This window comes from Vanessa cardui, chromosome 22, assembly GCF_905220365.1.
Source record: "Vanessa cardui chromosome 22, ilVanCard2.1, whole genome shotgun sequence".
Lineage (NCBI taxonomy): Eukaryota > Metazoa > Arthropoda > Insecta > Lepidoptera > Nymphalidae > Vanessa > Vanessa cardui.
The window spans coordinates 1,177,979-1,200,065 of NC_061144.1; positions in this window are offsets into that span (position 1 = coordinate 1,177,979).

Here is a 22,087-nt window from a genome sequence, read left to right on the forward strand (position 1 = left end):
ACTAAAACTACGAATGCTGAATACTGGAACGAATGAAAAAATATTGCAACACTTATGTATACAATACAAAATTAAAATTTTGATATCATTTATTGAACTCAAGAATGAGTGCAAGCTGACTGAGCTTATTTGAATTTCTTTTACGTGAAATACAATTACTATTAAACTTGGTGGTAGGGCTTTGCAAGCCGTCTGGATAGGTACCACCCACTCATCTGTTCTCCACTCATGTTCTACTGAAATCGAAACAATGCAATACTGTGTGCATTGTTGCGTTTGGTTTTGTAGATTGAGTGAGCCATATATCTTAGCTATAACTAGTCAGCGCTATTGTCTATGGGCAATGGTGACTTACCATTAGGTAGCCCATTTTCTCGTCAACAAAATTAGACATAAAAAAATCCATTCAAATTTAATACACGAACAGTTTGAAATTTTTAATTTTTAGACGGTAAATTAATATTCGCTACTCAAATATAAAAACACTCGGTAACGATAAATACAAAAGAACCCTTAAATCATCATATATCATATTTAATATTGTCCATTAACTTTTGAGAAGGGCCATCTCAATTTTATCATTTCTTTGTGTGTGTTATATTGTGAATCGAAAGAAATTCGAAAATATGAAAAATAATTTGGGTTTCGTAGTAGATTTACACACATACTAATTTTAATAAGACACACGAGCTCGTTGATATTATAACGAATTAAATACAGAAGAAAGAGGCGCTATCTTAACAAATATATATATCAGATGATTCATACAAAACATTGTTGAAAAATCTTTTTAAGATTTTATATTTCGTCTAATCTATAAATTTAATTAAATTGGAGTGTCTGTTTGTAATATTAAAATAGCCCTTTAACTCAATGCATATACATATGTATACACAGTATAACAAAATAATATATTTTTTTAATGTTTGTCTGTCTGTCTATTTGTTCCGCCTAATCTCTGGAACGGCTGGATCGATTTTGACGGGAGATAACTGTTATAATAAGGAGTAACTAAGGCTACAATATTTTTTTTTGTGAAATTCAAACGCGTATAAGGTCGCGGACACAGCTGATGTGAAAATATTATGAAATTCCATTAGTTAGTTATTGAGTTTATCCTGTTCAAGCTTACGCGGGAGGTTGTTTTATTATATACAGTGAATAGCGACTTTTGGTGATATTAAAGTATACTCAGCCATCCTGTCATATCCAATCCAAGTACAATTCCTTAGCGAGCAAGAATGTACGCACCACGAGTACGCTTATATTAATCTGATGTAGTACGTGATCATAGTATTACATAGTGTTAAAGGAAGTTGTAACTTACAGCTATGCCAATTTCAAGAGAGACCAGCCAACAACACATTGCACACACAAGTGAAGGCTTAAACATAGCTGCATCTCTCTCTCTCTCTCTCCCTCTCTCTATTCCCATTCTCAGAATCCTATGGCTGGAAAATTTTGATACAACAATACATATAATACAATCACTGGCAGTTGATCACTTTTTGGTTCTAAGGAACTTTTTATTAGTCTTTTTGACTATGTACAACATACTATCCATATGTTTTTCTACTGAGAAAGCGAATCTAGAGGGACTTACGGATTACATGTATACTTAACAGGGACATAACTTAATTAGCCATTCAATTAACAGCCTTACCATTTTACTAAACGATGCCGTTCAAACACTTCATCTTTAGTTCTTAGAATAGGTACTGGACTCGTAAAAATAAAAGCAGACATACAAAAAATGTGCTGAAAGTTTAAATTGGTTGAACGGTACCGTTAAGTAGAATTGCTAAGCTTTTATTTAAAAGGCTAATTTAATATGCTGGATCACTTACAGTCGGATCGGAATAAAAATAGAAGATAGGTATTCTGGTTTGACTTCTGATTATCTGGCAGATTTTTTTAATCTATCGTATCAATGAAAAATATTTCTTGCATTCTTGTACAGTACAGTAATAGACTGTAAATTTGCCACCACCGGGAAGGCCTCCCCTCCCATTGAAGAGAAGGTTTGGAACATATTCCACAACGATGTAGATTCTACCGATAAGAACCGGCAAGAAACTTAGTAGTTACTCTTTATTAACATTTAAAAAATTTAAATTAATATATCCTGCTTGGAAGTCAAGATGTGTTAACTCCACGGTTTTTTATCATCTATAAAATCTTGTATCGAATGATTTTTCTACCAATGTATTTTTTAGAAACGATTTGAATTTACGAAACGGCAAAGTTAAAAATGTCTGCGGAATTTTATTAATCACTGGACCATCTCAGCTCTTATTGTATTCGTGAAATGGATAAAATTTTAAATGCTTAAAATTGTTCGTCTTTCGTTTGCACGAGTTCTAATTATTTTGAAATTAAGTCTTCAACTGTTGACGGTTGGGGATTTCTGCGTCCCATATCAACAGGATTTAGATGACCAAGTTAGTGCATTGTTGATTTAGGATTTGGATAGCTTCATTATGCTCACAAGATTGTTTGTTGTAAAAGGCTGTTTGGTCTGTTGATTACTTTTAAAATTAGAAATATGTTTGGAGTACATTGGAATATATTATAAAAGTGTAAAGGAAATATTACAAAATTGGATAGATTTTTATGCGACGGGGCAAATGAGAACTGTTTTTTTTTTACTTTTTAATATCTTAAATTATAATAGACTATGGTATTCTATGGTTATTTTTAAGTGGAGGACAATCCTCCTCGTGATAAAATTTGGGAATGATCTATAGGTACTTTTAGTGCACTTCTCAAATATATAGAATGTTTTGTATGAACGTCTGGAAGGACTTGGGCAATTTTGTGACCAAAAACTGCTACAAACTTGAACCGTTGTTGACATATATTTAGACTTTTTTATGAATGAAAGGAAAAAATATACCCTTTGATTATCCCATTACCAGAAAGAATCCTCCAGCTTTAAAAATACGGAAACAAGATTGTCTTTCAATATTATTTAGATCTACTCCATAAATGATGAATGCAGCGAGTGGTTATCGCTTAACATTTCCCGCAAAAAAACATTACAAGTTACCGTTTAGAAATAATCAATGGAACCAGTCACGTTATTTTAAATAGCTTAATAATTAATTAATTCAAAATTAATATCATTAGGCAATTCAAAGCGTGTACACGACGCTGATAAACATATTAACGTCAATTAATACATTGACTGAATATATTTGCATTATCGGCTATTTAATGTTGGTAATCTAAACGTATAATTAAATAACAGGTGTTAACATATATTTACAGCAATAAGAGCTACAAAAAGGAATTATGATAACGATAGAGGCGAAGAAGATATACTGTGCTGACATATTGACCAAAATCTTGATAGCTTGGTATCTGGAAATGAGAATATAATACAGTCTTGATCACGAATTTAGTTTTTTATCAATCGACTTCAAAAAGGAGGAGGTAATTCGTCTGTATTTTTTTTATTTTTTTTAATGTTTGTTACATAAATCGACTTTTAAGTAGTCTAATATTTTTCATTTCATTTTACTTATGAGGACTCTAAAAATATTTTGAATTCGCAATTATTTTTATTACTTTTTAGTGCTTATTAATTTGTTTTGAAATAGTTTTATTTGATGTCGGTTTTTCTTTTTGTTAAAATTTTTATTTATGTTATATGGGCAAACGAGCAGGAGGCTCACCTAAAGGAAAGTGTTTGCCATCGCCCATGGAGGTCAGCAATACTGGAGCGTTTGCAGGTGTGTTACTGGCCTTAACGGAGGACTATGCTCTTTTCTTGAAGGTTCCCAAGTCGTATCGGTTTGAAAAAACCGACGGCAAAAGCTGGTTTTACAGAGTGGTTGAAATATATTAGTTGAATCTAGATAGATGGACAAGCAAGTGGGTTCAGAATGGAAATTGTGTGTTCATAGCTGTTATATGTATACCTGATGTTGAGTTAAATGTAAAATATTCAAGGTAAGTATTTTTAGATCAGGAAAACATGTGAGCAAATAGGCAAACTGACGTTAAGTGCTCATCATGTTTATCTGAGGCTTCAACTTAATATTTATTGTGCTCATTTTATTACAGAAAGCCCTATCTCTATCTGTGCTAATGTTAGTCAATTATAGTTTGAATTTCTTTAACGGAACCTCAATTTTTTGAAAATTTGTATCAAATTCTAAACTTAACCAATCACAGTGACGTAATACATTATTGAATATTTTTTTGTGCCTAAATTACATACATGTATGTTTAAAAATTGACATTATAGTTAGAAGTTATAAAAATGTAATAATTAGGAAAATAAATTGTCAAGTAATTTTTTTACGGAGTCGAGCTGAATATATTCTTTATTTAAAACTTTTATGTAAAATATGTTTTAAATTTTATTTAAAAAAAACACTCAATTAATCTTAATTAAACCGTCCGGGTTGCTAGACGATCAATAAACGCGTGCTAATCTACGTGACATTAACGAACCAAGTCTACGTCATCAATACGTCACCCGAGGATAAGACTACCCTTAAACCCTCATAACGACGTCCATTATACGCTCCGTCAAATGTCATTAAGCTTATCATTAGAAAACCTGCATTTCTGCTGAAATTTGACGTTTTCATTACTTTCATATTCATAGAATCCAATTTACCTAAAAATTTTATTCTCTCCTTTCATTAATCTCATATCATAAACATTTTAAACAATGTAATTATAAGTACATACATTTTTGAATTATATGATAGATTTTTTGTCTGATCATCTCTTTAAGGTAATAATGTGGCTGTATATTGTGAATGGTAGATTAATTAAAAAAAAAGAAAATAACAAAATATACTTGCTTTTACAAGCACTTTTTAATCGTCATTTAACAACTATATTAAGTGAAGCTACCACCGGATCGGAAAGTAGGATTTACTGAAAAGACTACTGAGTTTCTTGCCGGTGCAAGAAACTCAGTAGTTATTCTTTCACCATTTAAAAATAACAATTTTTAAATAATTAGTGTTGTAAATTTTAGGGTGGTTAAATCCTTTACGAATTTTGGACAAAGAGTTAATCTTTAAAATGTTCTATCAAATTCTAACACATTGAAAAGGCATGCTGAAATAGTCCCCAAGTTTTTATTATCTGAATCAGGATAACAATCCTTTGTCATAAGAAATAATATTGAATGAGTAATACAATTTAATAAAGTGCCCTTGTCTTGATAACGAGTGGTGTTTTATTCAACTATTTTACTAATAATGTTAGTATGTCATTTTAAATAAACATTCTAATGCTTAATGAAATCCCATTTAATAGGTCAGTTCTAAAACAACTACGGCTGGCTAAAGCAAATATTCAGCGAAATGACTGTTTTGCACCCCATTAAACAATAAAACACGTTCTCCAATGGATACGTCATACTATAATATTATAAATAGCTGTGGATATCATAGATATTGTTGGAGAAAATCTCTGACTGAGAAGAACCTATATACAAGCTATGAACGACGCTCAAATCAATGATTGACAATAAGAAAATTTTGTTAGAGGAAAAGAGAATCAGCACAAGTATGTAGAATCTTTCTATTAAAATTCCGTCAGAAATTATTAAATTGGAGACTTGTACGTCACTTGATGACACATTAAATATCATACAAGTTTCTTAAGATATTTCATAATCTTAAGCATTTATATTCTTCAAATGTAGCGATGTAAATGTGTTGGATGAGAATCTTTAGCGAAATGGCGTCGAAAATTAATTGCGGGGTCTTAAAAGAAAATAATAATGCTTTCATTTAATGTTGTTTGTGCCCAATTAAGGAAGGCCCTTTAAACTTGTTTGTTATTTAATGTCAAATCGTTAAGAGCGAGTTGATGTCTTAAGAGAATTTCGGGGATCATTAAAATATCTGAACTTGTTTCACACGTGAACAATTATGGTACATCAGGGAATAATGGGAAAGCCTTTACTTTTACTCATCCAGGTCCAAATTTGTTTTGAAATTTTGTCATCTTGACGATCAAATGTTCTGGTGACAGGATTACTACCTTCGCTTGTTGATACTTATTCTGCAAGACGTATGGATCACATCTCCATCCTTTACTTAAACCGTGTATAGGCCCTAATAATGATAAAATGCAAAGTCTTCTATATTTGAAGGGAATAAGATGTAAAACTATATATTTTAATAAATTTTATATTGCAGTTGGTCGTTCGTCTATAAATAAAAACAAAATACTACAAAAAGCCTGTAAATTTCTCACTGATGGGCAAAGGCCTCCCATTGAGGAGAAGGTTAGGAGTAAGTGGTTTTGAGTGGTTGTGAGTTCGAGATGGCTTATAAACACAAATTAACATTTGTTCATTTGTTTTAAAACAGTGTTTTGTTTGAAGTCGGTTTTTCTTTTTGTTAAAATTTTTATTTTATTTAAATGTAGAAAAGCAAACTTTACAAGAAAGTGACTTCATCATAAGCCCGGCCAATAAAGAGCGTTTTGTGTCACGTGACAAACGTTTGAAAATTTGGATTTTTATTAATGGATTTTTGAATAAATTATGTATTATTTTCAACTTTCGTTAGTAAATAACCATTGTTAAACTCATAATATACACTGATTACAATAATTCACAATTTATTTTTCGCAATGTCAAATAGCCAATTGAGCAGATACTATTCAAATCAAATCAAAATAAACTTTATTCAAGTGGGCTTTTACAAGCAATTTGAATCGTCATTTAACAATTAAGTGAAGCTACCACCGGTTCGGAAAGTAGATTCTACCGAGAAGAACCGGCAAGAAACTCACTAGTTACTCATTTTCAACATTTAAAAAAATACAGTCATATTGTACAATTATTTAAATTAATATTAATATTATTATTCCAAATTCTGACGTGATAAATTTCTGTTTATAATCTCATACTTAACAATTGGAGCGTAACCATCATACGAAAGAAATCTGGTTTGTAAGTTCTGCATATAGCCCAAAACGTCGTGAAGAAGCGTGGTGATAGTTCCACAATATGACACGAAGTTACTGCTTAGCCCTTTAATATTTTGGAACTATGTCTCTATAAATTAGTCCAGTCCTATAAAAGGGACCACAATATTCGCGGTTAGACCTTTATTGCTCAAGGTTGTCTGAAGATTATTAAGGACGTTATCAACACCTAAAAATCTGATTCGATTTTTTTTTTTTTGATAGCTGCATAAGTTGTTCAGTGTTATAATAAAATGCAATACGCTTTCACTCGAAAATAAGAAGTCTGTGATTTTGTAGCAACAATCATAGTTATATATTATCAGATACTTAAAATGATACCAACAACAACAATAGCCTGTAAATTTCCATCACGCTGTTTCAATGCAGGTTGATGGAATACACATGTGGCAGAATTTCATCCTCACGATGTTTTTCTTCACCGCCGAGCACGAGATAAATTGTAAACACAATTTCAAAGCACATGAATATTCAATGGTGCTTGTCTGGGTTTAAACCCGCAATCATCGGTTAATATGCACGCGTTCTAACCACTGGGCAATCTCGGCTCAAAATGATACCATTAGTATTCAATCAAGTGATCTATCTTTCATTATATTTGAGCACTGAAGATTAATTAAACGTCTTTTCCTATGACAGGTACGTAAATACTAGAAGATTTAGGTTGTCAGTTTAGTTTTAGGGTTTTATACTTCAATGGTTTTTTATTATTTTATTTTGATGATGAGCAAATGGGATACCTAATAGTAAGTGATCATCACTGCCCTTGGACATTGGCGGTTTAAGAAAAAGTTATGGACATGCCAGTGCATCTCCAACTACTGTTTTTATACTGGCTCATACTCAACCTTCAAATTGAAATACAACCTTACCAAGTATGCTGTTTGAGGGAAGAATTTTTGGATACACTTATCAGATATTCTTCTACCAAACGGCGGCTTCTACCCAAATCGACTTGCACTGCACTGCTCTGCATGATATGTGTCTGATCGAAGTATTCATCTTATGGTAGTTCTCACTTTTTTTATTGGGTTTATACAAGTACTATAATATGTATCAAAGTACTAATTATTTGAATTGTTTTATTCAAAGAAAACTGTTCAAAGAAATTTAATTTGGTTTGAGTATTTACATTTTTCCCATTTTCCTTTTGGCCAAGCGTTATTACATTAATTGATTCATAAAGTTAATATGGCATCTCGAAGTTTTCTACGCACTAAAACTTACCATTCTCTAATAAATTCACTTGATATATCTATTTTACAGAACTTGTAAGATTTATTTTATGTTTTGACAGTAAAATTTTAATATAACTTAAAAAAAATCAATTTTAGAATGAAACGATTTTCTCGTTCTAAAGGGTACTAAGTACTATGACCAATATTATTATGGCGTTACGTTACTGAAGAAAACTCAAGGAAGATAAGTTCTTGTAATGAATTTAAAGAACCACAATTCCACGATTAATTCAATTAAAACAGATTAGATATGTTAGTCCGTCACATGTAGAATAATAGCGTAATCTCTTGTAATGGTTAAAGTTTGATCGTTACCCTGAATAGTGTTTGTTGTGCGGTTTCAAACGGATTTCAAAAGTTTCATCCTATTGGTTGGTATAGTTACGTTTGGTATGACTTATTGATTGAAATTATACTGTTGTTCATTAATCTATATCTAGATTATGAAGAGGAATGAGGACCATGGTATAAGGAAGATCTTGGGATGTGGATGGATATAGAGGACCAAGAAACCATGGGTGGATTGTATGAAAGAAGATATGGTTAGAAAGAATGTTACTTGTGAGATGACGTCTGACAGAGAAGTATGGAAGGAGAAGACACGCTGCGCCGACCTCAAGTAAAATTGGGATAAGGGCAGGGGAATGATGATGATGATTAATCTATATCTATATTAATATTACAAATGTGAAAGGAACTCTTACTGTCTTGTCTCTTTCACGACTAAAACGCTTAAACAAATTTTATGAAGTTTAGTATGAAGCAAACTTGACTTCAAGAAACGACAGAAGCTTTTTGTATCGAAAACATAACAACTAACGCCCTAAATCGCAAATGAAGTCGCAGGCGACCAATAGTAATAATAACAAACGACTTTACTGTATTTTCGCTCACGGAAATTTATCATTACCGAAAGGTTTTAGGTAGGCACCATGTCATTATCTGCCCTCTAGATAATGAATCGGTTGAATGGTAAAGAGGTCAAAGTGAAATGAAAAAAGAAAACTTTTGCAGTTGTAATTTAGCCTAAATAAACATTGAATTAACACTGAAACAATAGACACCTGAAAACTTTAACTAATTTAAAGTTTACATAATGAAAAATAAATAAAACTTAACAGACATGATACACAAATTATGAACAAAACAAGTCTTTCAAAACATTGTCCTTAGGCAAAGAATGACTTTATTCAGACGTTGGTACTTTTATGTTTATAAGCTGCTAGGTTAAGTCTTTGAGCTAGTAAATGCCAGCCTTTGTGTCACCAGAAATATGGACTATTCTTTTAGAATTTGCATACTGTAAAAATACATATGTTGTTTGATAATTAATAATATTGTTAAGTATATATTAAGCACACGTCATAGTATTTTAAATTAGATCAAAAAAATTATCAGACATATGGACATCTTACCTGAGCTGAGATAGCCCAGTGGTTAGAACGCTTGAATCTTAACCGATGATTTCGGGTTCAAGCCCGAGCAAGCACCACTATATATATGTGCTTAATTGTGTTTATAATATATCTCGTGCTCGGCGGTGAAGGAAAACATCGTGAGGAAACCTGCATGTGTATAATTTCATCGAAATTCTGCCACATGTGCATTCCATCAAACCGCACTGGAACAGCGTAGTGGAATATGTTCCAAACTCTCTCCTTAATAGGAGAGGAGGCCATAGGCCGGCAGTGGGAAATTTACTGGCTGTTACTTTACTTTACTTTATGGACATCTTAATACAGAATATTAATCATCATAGAATTGTTTGTTTCATCATTTAGAACGATCAAATCAGACATGCCAATTATAAAAGAAAAAATCGCGAACAAAGAATGTGGATGATTTGAAAATACTAATTTAGTGAATCAAATCTGTAATTTAGAACAGATTTAAATACAAACTGGTATCAAATACCTATTCGTGGAAATAGTTCCTTAATATCATGATCAGACAAAACTTATCAGTTTAAAGGGAAAACTTATACCATTACACAAGATTAGATCATTATTCTAACTAATAATACAACTAATCGAGAAAGGTGTCTCGTCATTTAATTATTGGGCTATATGTACGTCTCGTCTGGTGGCTAAATATAAGGCCAAAGATCCCAAGGTCCTGGGTTCAAGTTGGCTGACAAAAAGTTATAGGGTTTAATAGCAGCGCAGAGACTGGCTGTTGCTGGAGTATACTTTTTTTTTAAATTATATCGGTAGGTGGACGAGAAAATGGGTCATCTGGTGATAAGTAATCACCAACACCCATACACAAAGGCGCTGTATTAATCATGCCTTACATCACCAATACATCACCAAGCTTGGGAACTAAGATATTATGCCCCAAGCACAAGAGACTGCTACAGTTTACCTACACTCCTGTGACTAAAGTAAAGTCGTTGGTCCTACACCTGATTATGTTCCGTCGGTATTGGATTTTCCCTCTCATCAGATAACGAAAATACGTAAGTGCTTATGTGTGTGCCTGCGCACACTTGTTCCCATTCGTTCAGATTTTAATAGTTTGCTAGTCTCCTTAATATGACAACGGGGTCTTGCAGATGTTTATGAACGGTGGCAGTCGCTCTCCATCAGATGGGCCTTCTGCTCGTTTGCCACCTTAGCTTAAATAAAATTACTGTACCCAATACAGACTTTTTATCAGAAAGCATCTCACACATTCAGATATCTTGCAAGAACCATAGTCACTAGCGCACGTCAACAATAATTTACCGCGCCGTGCACAGCTCTATAAAGTAGTATTAATCATTACGTTGATGGCAAGTTCTGCAGCTGCTGTGCCAGAGGTTCGTCACCTATCTCTCTCTTATCTAAAAATATTGGAGCTCGAATCGTATCTGAGTTCACGTTAACGGTCAAACTTCCACCATTAAAGGAAATTACGAGATTGTTCGCCAAGTAACAAAAAGACATTTATTTCAAGGCTCGAATTGGTTGTTTTGGTGAATTTAATTTAAATAGTTGTTTTAACTGAAGAAATTTTCCGTAGTGGTATTTTTACTGTCCGAGAATTTAAAACAATTTGTATTCGAACTGTAACTGTGTTTGGAAGTGAATTAATTTCTAACTGGTTTCAAATTCTGAATAATTACATGCAACATGACTTAATAATATTAATCAGAAATATTGATATTGAATTGTATATAGATATACTAACTGACCCAGCCACAGGTTGCCATAGTTACGTTATAAGTCTAATAGTATTGTATGACTAGGTGAAACCCCAGCTTCACTTGAGCAAAATAAATCCTTTACTTTCATAACTTTTTCGTAAACGTTGATCTATAATTTATTATGGAAAGGTTCCATCGAGCCTACCGTAACTCTACACGAAATTATTATTTGGAACACACTTTTGAACGCACCGGTAAACGTCAAACGTGGTCGAACGTAGAACTGTCATGTCATTGAATTTTATGGATTTAGTATCAAAATACTTCCAATATATGAAATTTGTAGGTATATGTTGTCGAATAACAAATCATTTTTTTGTTACAGATTTGGACAGGGTAAGATCTGGTTTATCGGAGAACTGCGCGAAAGTAATTTTATATATCTAGATAATATTTAGCTAAGAATGTTTTTGGAACATTTTAAATGTAATGGTACTTAAGTCAAAGTATACGGCGATTTTTATATTATATTATTATATCATCCTCCATGCTTCTAAGGATTCTAGCGCCTGACCCGACGACCATCGACCGCTTGCCTTACACTAACCCTCCTTAGGAATGCTATTATGGTGGTTTAGCTGCCACCACGAGGGTAGCCCAAAGTGCAGGTGATATGCACTGGGCCTTAATATATACCCCTAGTCGCCTCTTACGGCACCCATGGGTAGAGTTGGGGAGGTCCTATTCTAATCCGGGACCAAATTTTATATTGTATTATAAAAAGGCTTATCAAAAAAAGGCTTTTTCTTATAAGTAAAAGTACATAAATTGTAAAAATTAGTCATTTTGTTCAACGTTCCGCTGTATCCTGTTAAGTGAATTTTACTTTCGACTATTTTTTTCCGAAACCCGTTTAAATTTCTCTTCATTATCCTTCCTTTAAAAAGGCAAAAAATATCTCCGAATTAAATGGTCCCAGATACAAAATATAAATGGAAATTAATTTTCGAGGAAAGTGTTTTAAATTACCGTCTAAATAAATATAAGAATTTATATTGTGTAAACTGGTTCAGCTATATAATTATTACTAAAATATACATATTTTTTTAATAGGTTGGCGGACGAGCTTATGGCCCACCTGATGGTAAGCGGTCACTATCACCCTTAGACAATGACGCTGTAAGAAATATTTATTATTCCTTACATCGTCAATGTGCCACCGACCTTTGGAACTAAGATGTTATGTCCTTGTGCCTGTTGTTACACTGGCTCACTCATGCTTCAAACCGGAACACAACAATACTGAGTACTGTTATTTGGCGGTAGAATAACTGAGGGGGTGGTACCTACCCAGACGGGCTACTACCAAGTAAATTACAAATCACTATAATTTTATTTTAATAAAAAAATATAGTAAACATCATTTTTTAGCAGTAGGTAGATCATTCCCGCATTATAAATTCAATTACCAAACAGCGACAGTAAGTAATATTATGTTTCGGTTTAGAAGTGAGTGAGCCAGTGTACTAATAAATGAACAAATAACAATTTTTACAATGGAATGTGATGACCACTCAATCAAGAATACAATTTCACAATCTCGAAATAGCGTTATATTAAAAAGAAACCATATTATAAGAACAGTATGGCTTATTTTTAATAAGTAAATATCTATTTTCAACTTAGACCATTCTATATAATTAAATTATCAAATAATCCTCAACAAAATTCTGTCTAAATAAAGAGTACAACAAAAATTTACAGATGTAACAGTAAATACATTCGAAGAATATAGAATTATTCATAATATGATCATATGTTTTTTCAGCTGCGAAATTCACAGCAAAGCGTCGGAATGGGGATCGAAGGCCAAAAATATTACCGTTAGATAGTTGCAAATAAAACAGAAACTCTTGACAGTCACAGAAGGGATCATATTACAAGGCGTTTAATATTATCGATACGATATATCTTTTGATATAAATTTATGGCACATATCTTTCTTTATTATATCTATTTCTATATATAATAAAAAAGCGTGGAGTTAATACCTGTTGACTTCCAAGCGGGATATATTAATTTAAATAATTGTATTTAACTAACATGATTTTGCATTTTTTAAATGTTAAAAAAGAGTAACTACTGAGTTTCTTGCCGGTTCTTCTCGGTAGAATCTACAATCCGAACCGGTGGTAGCTTCACTTAATTGTAAAATGACGATTCAAAAGTGCTTGTAAAAGCCTACTTGAATAAAGTTTATTTTGATTTTATAATTTTATTGTCACTTTGCTGCTCATATATTAATATGCTAGTAGTCACCCGCGGCTTCGCTCGCGTTTTAGGGTGTGGTTGTCATGTTAGGCAAAAAAGCAGCCTGTGTCCTTTCTCAACCGACTTCCAAAAGGAGGAGGTTATCAATTCGTCTGTATTTTTTTTTTGTAGTTCAAGTTTGCTTCATACCAAATTCCATCTTATTCGGTTCAGTGGATTGGTCGTGAAAGAACGAAAGACAGACAGAGTTACTTTCACATTTATAATACAAATATAATTTCTTAGGGCCGTTATTATCACAGGAGCTATTTTGTGTCACAAACTACATTTGCTTTATAAACTTATATGTATACCTTAGCGATTGTGATCCCAATTGATAACACAAGATTTGCGCTTATTTGGAGACTTATTGGATTCAAATAGGAATATTAAGAATATCTTAAACTCGGCATTGCTAAAATTCTGTTTATTTTTAAACATAACACATCGATACTTATTTTTTTGTTTAGTGATAGAATATTTGATGATACCTCAAATCATTACATAGTATAAAACAAAGTCACCTTTTCTGTATATCCCTTTGTGTGCTTAAATATTTAAAACTATGCAACGGATGTTGATGCAGTTTTTTTTTAGATAGTGATTCTAGATGAAGGTTTTTATTTATAATACGTGGACAAATTTGTAATTTAATAAATAAATATTCATAATTTTAGAAGTTTTTACTGTGATGTCAAATCATTTCACTCGTACGAAGCCGGGACGGGTCGCTAGTAATTTAAGTAATTTTTTTTTTTAATAAATATTGGACAACAACACGTAGGTACATTACTCTGATCCCAATGTAAGTAGCTAAAGTACTTGTGTTATGGAAAATCAGAAGTAACGACGGTACCACAAACACCCAGACCAAAGAAAACATAGAAAGCAAATGAATTTTCTACATCGACTCTGCTGGGAATCGAACCCAGGAACTCGGAGCGGCGTACCTATGAAATCCGGTGTACACATTACTCGACCACGGAGGTCGTCGTTATTATATAAAAATGTTAAGACCTCAATATTAATATTTCTATCATCAAAATTTAACGTAAATTTCCAAACGAATATGTTTTGCAAATATCGTCGTTATGAATATGTTCAGGTGTAATCATGGAAATTTTATAGTCTGCCCTAATTTTAGGTTTTACAACTTGATATTCATGGACATTACTGACATCTGCATTGCGTGTAGGGCGAAACAGCCTGCATGTTAATTAACTAATTAGGGCGTTGGCGAAATAAATATAACGATGGATATCATCACTGGTAAATTGAAACACGTGTTTTTTTGGGATTGATCTCGATCTTTTAATTATGAATATGTGATGTTACCTTTTAACTTTTTTGTTAAATCTGCCTGTTTTATCTACGAGCAGTTATTGGGGTTGCTATTCAGACAAACACTGCTGACATGATTTTCATGTGCTTAATTTAATGTGGCAACCCTGAGGGTGGAAGAATATCTATCTATATAATATATAGTGTGATGGAACAAGCTCCAAAACTTCTCAAAAATAAAGGAGGATTGCTTATGACCTTTTATGGAACCGTCGTATCTAAATCTTGACGTGTAAAGGCGCTGATTCGTAAATATTTGCTCGATTTAAGGGTTGAGTAAGGAACAATCGTCAATCATAATATTTCTCTGAGAGAAATAACAATCTTGATAGTTTTATTCACACACGATGGGAATTGCACGTGATTTTTCTTATAGATCTAAAAGTATCATCTTAATCTTCTCAAACAAAGATGTTTTCCGTTTTTCTGATTATAATTTAAGACATTTTTCAAAAAACGTGATCGTATCGAGAATGTAACTTTATATTCTATAAAAATAGTACTCATAAACTCGTGTCATTTTTCTGAGAAGAAATCCGAATATCTTACCAAAAAAGGGATCAGTAATGAAGTAAATTGATACTTGGGTGATAAATTGTCCGTTTTATGGACATTTTTTTGTCAGATATTTTATCGAACCCAATGTATTAATGCTTTACAGCCTTGAAATACGATTTGTATATTTGATATTATGATTAGTAGAGTTAGATCAAAAATTAAATGATATTGTTAAATCTGAATCATTTATTTGTCATTTTATATCGTTAATAATTTAAAAAAAAGTAAAAAGTAACAGACTGTAAATTTCCCACTGCTGGGCTAACGCTTCCTCCCCCGTTAAGGAGACGGTTCGGAATATATTCAACCACGCTGTTCCAATGCGGGTTGGTGGAATGCACATGTGGCAGAATTTCGATGAAATTAGACACATGCAGGTTTCCTCATGATGTTTTCCTTCACCACCGAGCACTAGATGAATTATATATATATATATATATATAATAGTGGTGCTTGCCTGTGTTTGAACCCGAAATCATCGGTTAAGATGCACGCGTTCTAACCGCTGCACCATAGCAGCTATCTTACTTCTCTCATTTTCCTGTGGCAACACTAGCCTAATGTCATAAAAAACTTCTCTCAACAAATAAAAATTATTATTTTATTTTAAAAAATAACTGTATTAGCTTTAATTTTGTATTTATATCAAGTTATTAATGTAATATATAAAAAGTATATTAATATACTGAGTGTCGTTCGTTAATGTGCAGTGTTTTCTTGTGTTGTGTTCGTCAGCTGACATTACGCAGGTAACGAACTCAATTTTAAAAAGTTTTCTTGTTCAACTTCTTGTTATCCCTCTAACTTACTATAGGAACCCTATTTCACAATTTATAAGTCAAATATTATAGCAACTGTTTGATCACACTGACGCCGTTTATATTATTTTATCTAATAACTTCTATTTTTATAAAACATGATGACTCGTAGCACCAAGGCGCGACAGGCCGAGGAACAACTCCAGCTGACGCTCCAGGAACTAAAAGCATCCAGGACTCAGTGTGATCTACTGTTAAAAGAAAGGGATGATAATGAACAAGAATTCTTGCAAATTCTTAATAAAAACAACGCATTAAAATCTGAGCTTTCGCAGTTACATTTACGATATGTAGAAATGGAAGAACAAAATAATAATTTGCAAGAAATAGTCAGTGGGTTTGATAATTGCAGAGATGAGTATGAGCAAGCTCTTATGCTTACCAATGACTTAAAAGCTAAATTACATAAGGCCCAACTATATATATCAGAATTAGAAAACAATAACCTCAACTTGAAGGCCTCTCAAACCCAGTGTCTATATGATGAACTGGTTGGATATAAAGCCACATTAGTGTCCCCGCTCACCAGTAACAATGACATTTCGACAATTGATTTGACTGGTGATGACATGGGTTCTTCCAGTCTAGTATTAAGTAATAATAAATTCAAGAAATATATTAAAATTAATAGGTATATTAAGAAAACACAAAAATTGATAAAATCTAGAAATAATTGCCTTAATTATGAAAAAATCTGTAAGGAAAGAAATACACTCAAATTAAAAATGATTGAGTATAATAAGAATGTGAAAGATATGAGACAAGGTTATGAGGCTGATGTGACTGCTCTTCAGGCTAAGATATCATATTTAAAAAGCTCCTTAGACACCATATCAAAAAAATATGAATTGTCCCAAAATGAAATTACTGGTCATATCGCAGCCATGAACAATCTACTAGACTTAAGTAAGTATAATTCGGAGCGCTTTGACTCTCTCATAAACCACTATGCTTGTGATTGTCGGGGCGCTTCTGACTCTGGGGATCGTTCTGGGCTGTGCTCTGGTATGGTGCCTCCATCTCAGTCAACAGCTCATGTCAGCGCCATACCAAGCAAAACACATCATGTTCCTCCCAAAAAATGTACTAAAATTTATAGTGATGGAATGGGAAGAGATATAAGTGTTTTGCTCAATGACATGTGTAGGGGACAATTAGTAACAAATTATTGTATGCCAGGTGCAAGTTACTCACATATAATGAATAGTATTTTGAATTGTACTCATTGTCCTTCTACTACACTAATCATACTAGTTGGGAGAAGGGGAAATGTGAACAAAAAAATTCTTGATTATTATTACACTAAATTATTAAATTTAAATGTAGAAAGAATATTAATGTTCACATTTCCTTATATTAAAGATATGCCACAGGATAAATAAAATTTTAACAAAAAGAAAAACCGACTTCAAACAAAACACTATTTTAAAACAAATGAATATGCACGAAAAAGTAATAAAAATAATTGCGTATTCAACATATTTTTTAGAGTCTTCCTAAGTTAAATGAAATGAAAAATATTAGACTACTTAAAAGTCGATTAACGATTATATCATGTAGTTATAGTTATTGGTATATTTGGAGCCGGTGTCAGCCACGGTGCCCTTGCCCCAACAATCAAAAGAAAGAAGCGATACGAGCCCCTTGATTGATCCAGTATATTATTGTGTAAAAGGTAATTTGTAAAAAACATATTTGTCAAAGTATTCTCGTATTGTTTTTTGATAGATATACTGTAGGGTTTTATTGGCTGACACCGACTCCAAATATAACAATAATTATAACTACATGATATAATCGTTAATCGACTTTTAAGTAGTCTAATATTTTTCATTTCATTTAACTTTGGAAGACTCTAAAAAATATGTTGAATACGCAATTATTTTTATTACTTTTTCGTGCATATTCATTTGTTTTAAAATAGTGTTTTGTTTGAAGTCGGTTTTTCTTTTTGTTAAAATTTTATTTATTTTTTGATTTTAAGTGAAACTGATGTTGACTAACTTATTTTTTTTAATATGGATAGATTAAGCGTTCCGTTTATATGAGTCAGAAACTAATTCGAGGACAATTTCAAAGGAAACTTGCGAATAAAGCAAAAATAGACTTTCGAAAATGCGGATTTAATACGTCACGCGGCGTAAACTACAAGGATCGAAAGAGCTGTAATCGAACTCAGTAAAAAAACTTTGAAAAAGACCAACTATATTTCGTACATCATATGACATCACATCACATACACAAAATTTGATTAAAGATAGTAAGAAATTCTGCCCCATATCGCACCCTAACTGCGAGCCGTATAGGAGTTCCATCACTACATAGTATAAAACAAAGTCGCTTTCTCTGTCCCTATATCTTTAAATCTACGCAACGGATTTTGATGCGTTTTTTTTTAAAAGATAGTGTGAAGTAAAGAAACACTGATAATTTTAGAAGTTTGCGATGTGATGTCGTATATAAACAAATTCTGTAGTATATTTAGTATCAGTATTGCACCCGTGCGAAGCCGAGGTGCGTAGCTAGTTGATTATAATATTCGACTGTGATAATTACATAAACATAACCACATTACGGAAGGTGACTCAAATATCCAAATAACCTATAAATAAAAGATTCGACTGAGTATCGCTAACGTGCTCCTCAGAATTGTTCCGTTCCCTTCCGTTCCGTTACTTTGTCATGGATCCTGTGCTCAGAACCTTACCAAACTTTCACCAAATTACCCTTGAAGTATATATTTTATAATAAAAAAAGAATTATCAAAATTGGTTAAGGTGATTTTCAGTTATTCACCTATTTGTCGCGCATATACATAATGCAAATTTAAGACTTATGTCGTTTTCACATGGATACCATCATCGGAAAAAAAATAAAAAAAATGGGACCCCACGGGAAGCACTACCTTTCAAACAAAAAAAAAAATATCAAAATCGGTCCACCCAGCGAAAAGTTATGAGGTAACAAACAAAAAAAAAAAAAAAAAAAAAAATACAGACGAATTGATAACTTCCTCCTTTTGGAAGTCGGTTGAAAATGCAATTAGGTTTAAATTAAATAATAGGTTACATATAATGACAAATAGTTATTATGTATCAAAAAATTACATCAATAATAAAATTGAATTAATTGATATTAATAATATAATTAATAATAGTTCATGTTTATTGACATGTGATAGGTGTCACCTATCAAATTTTTATAAGAGACAGATAGCAAGCACGCTATCATATTTTATTGTTACAAAATCAACCAACTGTTTGGTTGACCAGACAACTGCTTCTATTGAGCAGTATAATAATACAAGACCATATATTTTGGAATATGTTCCAAGTAATTTAAATTAAACTCTAAGACAATAGAGGTAGTCTCTGGCACCAATAGTATAGTTACCATAGAAGCCAATAAAAAGAAAAGGAAAATAACTAATAATAAAATTGTAAACCTGGTGCACCAAAATATTCAAGGAATGTTAGGGAAGGACCTAGATATTGAATTATTTTTGAGCTGTAATGATATTGATATTTTGTGTTTAACTGAACATGTTTAACTTTAGTGGGCACCGGTTGGCTAGTTTGTTCAGTAGAAATAAAGCTATTCGCGGTGGCTCTTTAATACTTATGAGTAAACACTTTAAATTTAAGGAACGTAAAGATATTGTGAGCCTTTCTATTGAGCAAACTATAGAAGTAGCCTGTGCAGAGCTTGAGCGTGTCATTGTTGTATGCGTATACAGGCCCCCTAGTGGATTATATGAATTGTTTGAAAATGTATTGGAAAATGTGTTATCAAAATTATCTGAATATAATAAAGAAATTATTGTTTGTGGAGATTTTAATATAAATTTACTGCATAATACAACCACAAGTATTAGATTCAGATCATTGTTAAATTCATATAATCTGGTAAATCTGTTCTTAGACCCAACTAGAATAACAGATTCCACAGCAACTTGCATAGACAATATATTTGCAACACATATTCCACAAAATAAAATGATTATTAATAAACTAAATTCAGATCACTGTGGACAAAAGGCTTTATTTAATTTTCATATTAATAAAATAAGCAATTGTGAAAAAATAATGTTTGTTCCTTTGACCAGAAGTCGTATTGAGAAGTTTAGAAGTAATATTATGGCCAATCTCCTTCACCTAACTCTTAGTGATAATCCCAACGTTTTGTATAATAACCTATTTAAATTAATTAGAAACAAGTATAATGCAATATTCACTTCTAAAACAGTTAATACAAAAAACTTTTTGAAATTCAATGATTGGGCTACTATTGGAATTCATAAAAGTAGGCAACGAATGTATGAGCTTTACAATGAAAGGACATACAATCATAGTGCCACTTTTGCCAATTATGTAAGTAACTATTCAAAATTATTTAAAAAAGTGTGCTTTTTGGCAAAATCTTTAACTATAAAAAATAAAATTAAGAATGCAAATGACAAGATAAAAATGACCTGGAAAATTATTAATTGTGAAACTGGTAGAGTTGGCAGTTGCAACTCCGAATTGAGCCTGAATTATAATAGTAAAGTAGTAAATAGTCAAAAGGAAGTTGCAACAGTTTTTGAAAAATTTTTTGCTGACATACCAGTTTTCACGACTAAGTTACTTATTTCTTCTCCTGATGTTGCCGAGTCATTGATGAAAGAAAATGTAAGAGCTTGCAAATCTAACTTTAATTTTACCCTTGTAAACCCCAACGACATAATACGCGCCTTTAAGTCATTAGACATCAAGAAAACGGCTGATTTATGGGGTATTTCTCTAAAGGTGATAAATTCGATTATTGATGTGATTGCACCTTATCTTGCTTTAATATTTAATAGTTGTGTCCAACGTGGTATATTTCCTGACCTGATGAAACATAGTAAAGTTATTCCAATATTTAAATCTGGTAGTTCTTCAGACCCCAACAACTATAGGCCAATTTCAATTCTACCTACCCTGAGCAAAATATTTGAGAAAATAATTCTAAACCAATTATTAGAACACTTTAACAAACATAATCTGCTTCATAGTAAACAATTTGGCTTCACGAGGGGTCGCTCGACTACAGACGCTGGTATCGAGCTTATTAAGAATATCTATGAAGCCTGGGAAGAGTCTCGGGATGCCTTAGGGATTTTCTGTGACTTATCCAAAGCCTTTGATTGTGTTCAACATGAGACTCTGGTCAGGAAACTTTATCACTATGGAATTAGAGAATGTGCGCTCGACCTTCTGACTTCCTATCTTAACAATAGAATTCAGAGGGTTGACGTTAAAGGAAAAAGGTCTCCTGGGGTCTCAGTTGGTATGGGGGTCCCTCAGGGATCAATTCTTGGACCTTTTCTGTTTCTCACATATATAAATGACTTGCCCTTTCTTGTTGGGAACAAACATGATATAGTATTGTTTGCTGATGACACCTCCTTAGTTTTTAAAATTAATAGAAAATAGGTACAGTACGACGACGTAAACAATGCTATAGCTGATATAGTACATTGGTTTAGCGTAAATAATCTTAAACTAAATAATAATAAAACTAAAATTGTGAAATTTAGTACGCCAAATGTACAAAATGTAAAAGCCGATGTACTCATCAATGGGGAATCGATGGATCCAATTGATTCTGCTGAGTTTCTTGGCCTTACTGTTGATGCCAAGTTGCAATGGGGCCCCCATATTGACGGATTGGCGAGTAGACTGAGTTCTGCGGCATTCGCTGTC